The following is an 8,749-nucleotide window of genomic DNA, read 5'->3' on the forward strand; positions in this document are numbered from 1 at the left end:
CATTGACACCAATCCACTACTAAGTTAATTAGTAGGTAGGTTGCGACTTACGGGTTGATGTGATCAAACCTATTTGACGTACTTCTAGGCTTAGTTGTAGATATTACGTACTTAAGGCCTTTGGGAAGTAGACTTAATAGGTTGGCCTCTCAAGATTATCAATATTTGGTTGTTAACAAGGATGGTGATCTCAATTACCCAAGTCTTAGCCAAGAGTTCGTTATCTTGTTTTCTTTAATTACTTGCCAAATTTACTTTTCTTGCCATCTTATGAACCAAAAACCCCCTGCCCCTTTTATAGCCAATAACTGAGCATTCCATTGTTTCCTAGAGAGACGACCCGGAGTCCAAATACGTCGGTTAATTTTTATTAGGGTTTGTACATGTGACAAAACTATAGTTTAATTTGATTTGAGGATTGTCTGTTGGTTTGGACTATACTAACAACGGAATTATTTTGTGGAATTCCGAATTGGTATAAATCCTTGCCCATCATTCCTCTAATCACTTGCTTGATTTACCTTTTCTTGTTCCTCTTATAAACCAAAACCCCCTTGCCCTTCTTAGCCAATAATTGACCACTTCATTGCAATCCTCGTGAGATGACCTGGAGTCTAAATACTTTGGTTAATTCTTATTTGGTGTTTGTACATGTGACACAACCATATCTTAATTTGATTTGAGGATTGACTATTGGTTTGGACAATACTAACAACAGAAATATTTGTGGAATTCCAAACCGGTATAAATCCCAGCCATCAAATTAATGGCGCTGTTGCCGGGGATAGCAATGGTGCTATGTTATTGGCTATTGTATATATTGTGAATAGCTTGATTTTTGGTTTGTTTGTTAGTTTTCGCTAGTGTAGAATTTTGCTCTCCTTGTTCTTATTAGTCTTTGTTTTTATTTTCTCTTGACACTATGAATTCTCATTCTTTTGGTTATGAGTGTGGTTCAAACTATGTTGTAGGAAATGGAAGCTTCATTGAGGATGTGCATAAAGGATTTGGAAATCAAGGATGGGAGGAACCCCAAGCTTATGGGTAACCTTCTTGGCAACAACCTCCTCCGAACTCTTATGGGTATAATCCTAATCCTAATGCATACCAATCCAATGTTTGTGATGACCCTCATTGTGGTTGTCAACCACAATCATCATATGCAAATGAACCCCCTCCTCAATATAGCCCTACACCATACTCACATGCCTCACACTATCATTCAACTCCATATGACCATAACCGATACCCACCGTACCAACCGTCGTATGAGCCATATCTAGAGCCACCAACATTCCAACACCAATACGCCCCAGAACCACAAAGTCCACACACAGCACCTTAAGAATTTCACCAATATAAACCACCTTCCAATTACAACAACCTTCCCTCAAACAATGAAACCTCTTTTTCCACCACTACCTCCCGATGAAGCCTTCATGTTAGAACTGCGAGACCTTGAATCTCGTATCTTAAGGCGATAAGAGGAGGATGAAAATAAGTTTAAGGAGTTAAGAGCAAGGATGGCTAGCATGGTAGAAGCTGTGAGTCACCTAACATCCCACCTAAGCTCATGCATCCTAAGTACTCCCATTGTTGAATGTGAGGAAACAATCAAGGAGCCTAGTGAGGGAGTGAACTTGAAGCTCCATGGTGGGGAAGAGGAGTTAAAGCAAGAAGTGCAACAAGAAGAGGAGGTAGAGATTAGTGAACAAAAGGAAATAGTGGTGGATGTTTGGGATATATTGAGCACATAAAGGAATCTTGAGTTGAAGAACCCTCTTCCACGGAGTTTGGAAGGGATGTTAAAGAGGAAAGTAATGTTGCGAAAGTAGACAGAGAGTAGAAGGAGATTGATCAATAAGTGGATTCTATCATTAGTGATTTTTTGCCAACATTGATCAATCCCCTTGACGATCTTGTTGAGCCTTCTCCCAGTGGACTAGAATGCAATGTTGAGGAGGATGTGCAACCTCCAAGGCCTATTGTGAGAGGAGAATTGGAAGAAGTGTCCCAAGCAATAAGCTCCCTTGTATACGATAATTCCGCATCAACATATGATCCTTTCGAGTTTAAAGAGTCCTTTCCCAATATGCTTAGACTTGATGATGAGGTAGACTTCACTAGACCTCCTATCTATGATGAGAGTGATGGGGAAGAGACAGAAGAAATTGGTGAAGAAGAATGCAAAATTGAGGAAGATTGGCAAGAGAAGGAACTTGAAAAACCTTGCCAAGTGGTTGAAGCCTCTAGAAGAGGATGGACGGGAGTAGAGCGTACTTTATCAAGATCTTTGGGAACTCCTCCACCTAGGTTGTCATCCAATCTTTTGTTTGAGTGGGTAAAACTTCTAACTTTCAGCTTTATTACCCCCACTTGAATATGGTTTGCTTGAAACGGATGGCCAACTTAGAGCGCTTTGTGGAATTAAGCGAAAGGGGAGGATGTTTAGTGGTTGGCGTTGTAAATCTAGGCTCATTATGGTTGGAAGCTCAAAATTGAAGAGCATGGATTGGTGTAGTGCTCAATTAAATGGGTCTAGGAGGATAGTTTGGTGCTTTCATGAGAATTCGGCTTTCTTGTCACCCGGACGGAATCAAGACGATCAACTAGAATATGGGTGCGAAGATAAGATATGGGACCCTGGATCACAACATGAAAACCAATTTTGGGAACTCATATCTTGGAGAGAACCTCACCCAAGCTTGGTGAAGATGGTTGGAACTACTGATGACCGATTGAAGGACAAGCACTCTTGGAGGTTCAAGGATGGATACAAGCATAAACCACCTTGACAAGGAGCCTCCCAAATGTCCAACTTAAGGACTTAAACTAAAATTGCTTGGTAGGAGACACCCCACCATGGTAAACTCTTTCCATTCTCTTGTAGATATAATGAATGAATAAATTGGGTTCCATTGTATATAATTTCTTTACTTCTTAGTATATTTTGCTTTGCTTGCTAAGGTGTTTATAGATTCTATGCCTTAATTAGGGATGATTCTTTGAATTTAAGTTTTTGCTTGGATTTCAAGTTTCCTCAATTTGTTTGAAAAATCGCCAAAAATAAAAAATATGTTTAATTTTGCATCTTAGCTGGTTTTAGAGTCTTAGAGCAGATTGGGAGGATTGTGAGCTCTTCTTGGTGTTTCTTTTTTTAAAAAAAAAGAGAGAGACAGCCAAGCACACGCAAGCGCACTCCTTCACCCCCCCAACGTCTCTCCCTCTCCTTTCTTCCTCCATAACCATCTCCTCTCAAACCTCCACATTCACCACCCATAACCGCCACCGTCCGACGAACACCTCGTCACCGCAGGCTATATTCATCCCATCTTCTCTCTCTCACCATTCTCACTTCTCTGCTCTCTCTCACCCTTTCTCACTCTCTGCTGCAACCATCAACAGCCACCGCAACAACCATTGTCGCCAGCGAGCATCCCGCGACCACATACCTCCCTCTTCCTTCTTCCTTCGCTCATCCTCCCTTCCTCGCCCTCTCTTTCTCCTTCTCACTTCGCCCCTGCTCTGTCTTCGGCTTTGTCCCGGCGCCACCTGAGAGCCACCACAAGCTCACTGCTCCGCCACCATTCCTGGGTAGCGTCACCGTTCACTCTTCTTCTTCTACTTTCCCTTCCCTTCCTCTGTTCTGACCCCCTGCTTCACAGGTTCCCTTTCTTCTCATTTTCATTTTACTTCTATTTGATTAATCTAGTTTAGCTTATTCTGTTTACCATGTTTAGTTCAATTAGTTTAGTTAGTTTAGTTTAATTAGGTGGTTAGAGAATCTAGGATGGATAGTGGATTTAGGTTTGTTTTGAATAATGATGATGATTGAAAGTGTTACTGCTTCATTAACTTTCCTTGGATTGTTGTTGCTGAATGTTGCTTTCCTCATGACTGCTGGTTACTTAATTGCTCATTGCTGCTTGTTGCTGGTTGGCATGGTTTGAATTGCTTATTGATGTTTGTTGCTATCTGTTGGCTTACATGTTTATTTCATATGAATTCACATCTGGTTTTTGTGTTTAATTGTAATGCATTCATATGGAATCTGCACTGTTTGATTGAATTTGGGAAATGGCTAATTTACTACTGAAATGTCGCCGGATTTTCCCTAACCATGTTTCATGAAATAACATTATTTTAATTGGTGCAACAAGCTTCTATTAAACAGATTTCTGTGTCAATAGAATTTTGTTTGCTAAATGGTTTTGCAAACTCCTCAAGAACTTGTTCACAAGTTTTGGTCATGCTTATCATATTCTTTGCTTGTTTATAATGATGCTTTACTTCTATGCATTGAATAGTTCACGTGAATTTTCAAATTGACCATGAACTTGAAACTCTTTTGAGATTATGTGCCTCTTTTGCATAAACACACAAGTTTGATGTTTTTTTTCTTAATCTATGTGGCCGAATTGATTCATTATATTCATACATAATTCACATTAAGTCACATGGATAATGAGGTTTTCCATTCTTGTTTCAGCTTGTGACTTTTATGCATTGTTGGATTTGGTGTTGAATGTTTCTTGATTACCTTGTTTCTCAATGTTTTGATTTTACCAACACCAATTAGTACAACATTAATGATCTTTACATTGATTGATGACTTGTTTTCATATTGGTTGCTTTTTGGCAATATCATATTTCATCATCAATGACTATATGCATTTTATGGTTGTGAGTATGCTTACACCCCTATTTTGTACACTTCTTTTAATTGAGCCGATAACCGTCATATCACTAACTTTTGAACCATTTCTCTAACTTCAAACTTGTTTAATCAACTAACTTTTCTTTTGGTTTTCAACTTAACTCTGTTGATCATTCTTTTGAATATGGCGTTTCTTAGGCTTAATGAACAAGCATTGTGCAATTGTAGTTTGAATTCTTGGTTTGTGACTTGGTTTGAATTCTGAATTATGTTACTTGCATTCTAAGAATTCTCTTTTCTTCACTCACTTCATGAGTATGCCCTACTTTAAGTGCTATTGGTGCACGAAATTGTGATCTCAATGGCGCCAAAAACTTGGTACGCACTATCATAATCTCAATTCTTCTTCACAACTTCACACAACTAACGAGCAAGTGCACTGGGTCGTCCAAGTAATAAACCTTACGTGAGTAAGGGTCGATCCCACGGAGATTGTCGGCTTGAAGCAAGCTATGGTCATCCTTGTAAATCTCAGTCAGGCGGATTCAAATGGTTATGGGATTTTGATAATTAAAATATAAATAAAATATAAAATAAGATAGAAATACTTATATAATTCATTGGTGGGATTTCAAATAAGCGTATGAAGATGCTTGTTGCTTCTGAACTTCTGCTTTCCTATTGCTTTCATCCAATCATTCATACTCCTTTCCATGGCAAGCTGTATGTTGGGCATCACCGTTGTCAATGGCTACCTCCCGTCCTCTCAGTGAAAATGGTCCAAATGCACTATCACCGCACGGCTAATCATCTGTCGGTTCTCACTCATGTTGGAATAAGATCCGTTGATCCTTTTGCGTCTGTCACTACGCCCAGCACTTGTGAGTTTGAAGCTCATCACAGTCATCCCATCCTGGATCCTACTCAGAATACCACAGATAAGGTTTTGACTTTTCGGATCTCAAGAATGGCCGTCAATAATTCTAGCTTATACCACGAAGACTCTGATCTGAACCAGGAGCCCAAGAGATAAATGCTCAAGCTATTGCAGATAGAACGGAAGTGGTTGTCAGGCACGCGTTCATAGGCGAGTAAAAGGTCCTATTTATACTAAACTAGTTACTAGGGTTTACAGAGATGAGTAAATGATGCAGAAATCCACTTCCGGGCCCACTTGGTGTGTGCTTGGGCTGAGTATTGAGCTTTCATGTGTAGAGATTTTTTTTGGAATTAAACGCCAGGTTGTAGCCTGTTTCTGGAGTTTAACTTTGATTTGCAACCTGTTTTTGGCGTTTAACTCCAGAATATGGCAGGAAGTTGGCGTTTGAACGCCAGTTTATGTCATCAAAACTCGAGCAAAGTATGGACTATTATATATTTCTGGAAAGCCCTGGATGTCTACGTTCCAACGAAATTGAGAGAGCACCAATTGGGTTTCTGTAGCTCTAGAAAATTCATTTTGAGTGCAAGGAGGTCAGAATCCCACAGCATCTGCAGTCCTTCTTCAGCCTCTGAATCAGATTTTTGCTCAAGTCCCTCAATTTCAGCCAGAAATTACCTAAAATCACAGAAAAACACACAAACTCATAGTGAAATCTAGAAATGTGATTTTTATTTAAAAAGTAATAAAAAATATACTAAAAACTAACTAAATCATACTAAAAACTATGTAAAAACAATGCCAAAAAGCGTATAAATTATCCGCTCATCACAACACCAAACTTAAATTGTTGCTTGTCCCCAAGCAATTGAAAATCAAATAGGATAAAAAGAAGAGAATATACTATAAGTTTCAAAATATCAATGAAACTTAGCTCCAATTTAGATGAGTGGGGCTAGTAGCTTTTTGGCTCTGAACAGTTTTGGCATCTCACTTTATCCTTTGAAGTTCAGAATGATTGGCATCTATAAGAACTTAGAATTCAGATAGTGTTATTGATTCTCCTAGTTCAGTATGTTGATTCTTGAACACAAATACTTTATAAGTCTTGGCCATGGCCCTAAGCATTTTGTTTTCCAGTATTACCACTGGATACATAAATGCCACAGACACATAACTGGGTGAACCTTTTTAGATTGTGACTCAGCTTTGCTAAAGTCCCCAATTAGAGGTGTCCAGGGTTCTTAAGCACACTCTTTTTTTGCTTTGGACCTCGACTTTAACCGCTCAGTCTCAAGCTTTTCACTTGACACCTTCACGCCACAAGGACATGGTTAAGGACAGCTTGGTTTAGCCGCTTAGGCCAGGATTTTATTCCTTTGGGCCCTCCTATCCACTGATGCTCAAAGCCTTGGATCATTTTTACCCTTGCCTTTTGGTTTAAAGGGTTATTGGCTTTTTGATCTTGCCTTTTAGTTTAAAGAGCTATTGGTTTTTCTGCTTGCTTTTTCTTTTTTTTTCTCTCTTTTTTTTCGCCTTTTTTTTCTGTAAGCTTTTGTATTCACTGCTTTTTCTTGCTTCAAGAATCAATTTTATGATTTTTTAGATTATCAATAACATTTTTCTTTTTCATCATTATTTCAAGAGCCAACAAATTTAACATTCATAAACAACAAATTCAAAAAATATGCACTGTTCAAGCATTCATTCAAAAAACAAAAAGTGTTGCCACCACATCAAAATAATTAAACTAAGCTCAAAGATGAATTTGAAATCATGTACTTCTTGTTCTTTTGTTTTTAGAACATTTTTCATTTAAGAAAGGTGATGGATTCATAGGACATTCATAGCTTTAAGGCATAGACACTAGACACTAATGATCATGTAATAAGACACAAACATAAATAAAAATAAAGCATAGAGAACGAAAACAGAAAAATTAACTAGACAAGGTAGTCCTCATTCAACTGAAAGACCAACTCTCCTCTGTCAACATCAATCACAGCGTTTGCTGTGACTAGGAAGGGTCTGCCAAGGATGATGGATTCATCCTCATCCTTTCCAGTGTCTAGGATTATGAAATCAGCAGGGATGTAAAGGCCTTCAACCTTTACTAGCACGTCCTCTACTAGTCCATAAGCCTGTTTCATTGATTTGTCTGCCATCTCTAGTGAGATTCTTGCAGCTTGTACCTCAAAGATTCCCAGTTTCTCCATTACAGAGAGTGGCATGAGGTTTATCCATGACTCCAGGTCACACAGAGCCTTCTCAAAGGTCATGGTGCCTATGGTACAAGGTATGAAGAATTTTTCGGGATCCGGTTTCTTCTGAGGTAATGTCTGCCTCATTAATACACTCAGTTCATTGGTGAACAAGGGGGGTTCATCCTCCTAAGTCTCATTACCAAATAACTTAGGATTCAGCTTCATGATTTCTCCTAGATACTTAGCAACTTGCTCTTCAGTGATGTCTTCATCCTCTTCAGAGGAAGAATATTCATCAGAGCTCATGAATGGCAGAAGGAAGTTCAATGGAATCTCTATGGTCTCTGTTTGAGCCTCAGATTCCTTTGGTTCCTCAAAGGGAAATTTCTTTCTGTCCAGAGGACGTCCCATGAGGCTTTTCTCACTGGGACTTACGTCCTCTTCACTCTCTCCAAGTTCGGCCATATTGGTCATGGTTATGGCCTTACACTCTCTCTTGGGGTTTTCTTCTGTATTGCTTGGGAGAGTACTGAGAGGAGTTTCAGTAATCTTCTTACTCAGCTGACCCACCTGTGACTCCAAATTTCTAATGAAGGACCTTGTTTCATTCATGAAACTTAGTGTGGTCTTGGATAGATCAGAGACTATGGTTGCCAGGCCAGAATGGCTCTGTTCAGAATTTTCTGTCTGTTGCTGAGAAGATGATGGAAAAGGCTTGCTATTGCTAAACCTATTTCTTCCACCATTATTATTGAAGCCTTGTTGAGGCTTCTGTTGGTCCTTCCATGAGAAATTTGGATGATTTCTCCATGAAGGATTATAGGTGTTTCCATAGGGTTCTCCCATGTAATTCACCTCTGCCATTGTAGGATTCTCAGGATCATAAGATTCTTCTTCAGAAGATGCTTCTTTAGTGCTGTTGGATGCAGCTTGCAATCCATTCAGACTCTGAGAAATCATATTGACTTGCTGAGTCAATATTTTATTCTGAGCCAATATGGCATTCAA

The sequence above is a fragment of the Arachis ipaensis genome, chromosome B05, assembly GCF_000816755.2.
Source record: "Arachis ipaensis cultivar K30076 chromosome B05, Araip1.1, whole genome shotgun sequence".
Lineage (NCBI taxonomy): Eukaryota > Viridiplantae > Streptophyta > Magnoliopsida > Fabales > Fabaceae > Arachis > Arachis ipaensis.